Here is a 2,293-nt window from a genome sequence, read left to right as displayed (position 1 = left end):
AAAAAAGGAGATTTATTCAACGTAGCTACATGGGGAGGAGGTACAGAAAGATCCAGTGACCCCCCTTCCTCAAATCCATCTTTGGAGTCCTGACAGAAGGATAAGGTTGAAATAGAAAGAGATGTACAAACTGAGCAGTCTGGCCAAGGTGTGGTCCGCCATTGTCTGGGCTCCCAGTCTCTCCGGCAAAGCCCCTGATGAGTTGTAGCTCTTCTGAAGACAGCTTTCCTCTGGCTGTCCCCAGGCTTCAGTATTTTCTTTTCCCCAGGAGGAGATCCCTGGGGCGATTCCTCTGGGTCCAGTGGGAGGGACAGAGGCAGGTGGGTTACACAGCCTTCTCTCGCAGAAATTCCTTGGGTCAAAAATTTTTCTTAGTGTCGGATTATGGGGAAGCATTGGAATTCCCCACAGATGCTGCCTAGCTTGGTGAAGAAACTATAAATAAGAAGGTTTTGTCTTCTCTTGCTATAAATATCTTGGGGTTCGGGGAAATGAGGGAAATACAGCGCAAGGGAGAAATACTGATCAAGGTTTGCCAAGCTTTTGTTGATAAATATTTATTTCCACTTCTTGTTTTCTGCATGTTCTCCTCACCCCTCCTCTTTCCCAGCCCAGCACACACAGATAAAAGGAAATGGAAGTTTAAACAATTAACTGGGGACAGAAAACTTGCGGCTTCAGAATCCGGATAAAGTGGACCAAGAAGGATGGCTCAGCCATCAAGAGCACCGTTTGCAGAGCGCCAGAGTTCTGTTCCTAGCACAACATGGTGACTTACAACTGTCTATAGCTACAGTTCTAGAGGCTCCAGTACCCCTTCTGAACCCGGGCATCCACTGGCTGTACACAGATGCAGGCAAAACACCATACACATAAAAAATCTTCAAGAGAATCTGGGTAATGAAGTAACAATTTCTGTCTTTTTCCTACAGCTGATGACCCTGAGACACCATCCTTTTATGGCAGTGGAGGATAGAAATCTCTCAATTCAGCTCAGCATTTCCTGTTCTACTCAAAAGACATTCAAATATAAACATGACATAGTTGAAGACCCATCTCAACCAAGAATCTTATCGGTAACTGTAGCCACGGAAAGAAAGGTATTCTGCGACAGATTGCTTTATCTCCTTTAGTCAATAATTCTTACAAACATGCTTTCCCTAAACATGTGTTAGGTTTTTCTTAAGAAGAGCCTCTCCGCCGACGCAATAATAATTCCAATCAGACCAAATTAAACTGAATAAAAGACACTCATGTTTAATGCAATGCTCCCGGGTGGTCTTGGGAAGCATGGGGAGGGAAAGAGAGGAAAGGGGAGACCATGTGAAACTCTGAGGCCACACGTTCATTCTCTGGGGGCAGTTTTAGTAGCCTGTGGGAGTGGTCTTGATCCTTCCTGGGTCACCGTTTGGCAGGCTTTCTTGGTCTTTCCTGGGGAGGGGTCTTATTCCAGGAGCTGGGGTGAAGCCCCCAGGCAAACAATCCAGACTTTTCATGTAAAGGGGTGTTAGGGAGCTGGGGCGATGCTTCTGACCAAACACCAGGGAACAGATGGTGTAGTTACATCCTTTCTGCACCTGCAGTGTCCCAAGAAAGAGCCCCTGAATTCATCTGAGTCCAGTCGTGCAGGAGCAGGGAGACCTGCTGCCTTGGAAGCTGCCTTGGAAGCTGCTGTGGAGAGCGGGAGGACAGTCTGAGGCAGGTGGCAGCTGGTGCTCTGAAGGATCACGTGTGACCCGTGAGAAAGTCTCATGGCCTTATGGCTGCTGAGGGGTGCAAAATGGAGCACTGTGGGGCCTAGACGCTAAACTGGGAGAACGAGATGTTATGAGGGAGACCTGTGGGGGAGCCATGTGGATGCAGTGTTCCCACCTCTTTGCTGCAGCTGCTCTGTGTCTCCAGCTGCCTTTGTGTCCTTGCTGGTGCCAGGCAGGAACTTTTAGGGGCAACCACCTGTGCTTCCAGGAGGAAAAGCTCCTGCCTTTTAAATAGCTGCAGACACTCACCTGGATTGTTCGCTGTTTGTTTCAAACAAGATCCGCCAGAGAAACAAGATCCTGCAACCTGCAAGAACAGTTCAAGTTGTGTAACTCGGACTCCATTTTTTTTTTTTTTTTTTTTTTAGCTGACAGAGTAAACGAACGTTGGTCATTGTCGGACTGAACTTTCCTCTCAGAGGTTATCCGATTTGGCATTCTGGGAGCATGTGATTTGTGAGCTGGTCTGAGCAAGCTGAAGAGTAGTTCCAGTCGGACACAGGATGTCAGAAGACATCCCCTAAAAGTCCCTCGCT

The 2,293-nt window shown here is 47.7% G+C and overlaps 1 long non-coding RNA gene across 1 annotated transcript; it reads left to right on the top strand.

Moving 5' to 3' along the window:
- The first annotated feature begins 406 nt into the window (after positions 1 to 406).
- On the top strand, positions 407 to 2,088 carry LOC119826757. Its single transcript, XR_005287472.1, has 3 exons — positions 407 to 769; positions 933 to 1,100; positions 1,584 to 2,088. It is a non-coding gene; the product is annotated as an uncharacterized LOC119826757 (long non-coding RNA).
- Positions 2,089 to 2,293: the final 205 nt, after the last annotated feature.

Source organism: Arvicola amphibius, chromosome 11 (assembly GCF_903992535.2).
Source record: "Arvicola amphibius chromosome 11, mArvAmp1.2, whole genome shotgun sequence".
Classification (NCBI taxonomy): Eukaryota; Metazoa; Chordata; class Mammalia; order Rodentia; family Cricetidae; genus Arvicola; species Arvicola amphibius.
Note: the sequence above shows the minus strand (reverse complement) of the source record. Positions and strands in the feature narration are given on the sequence as shown.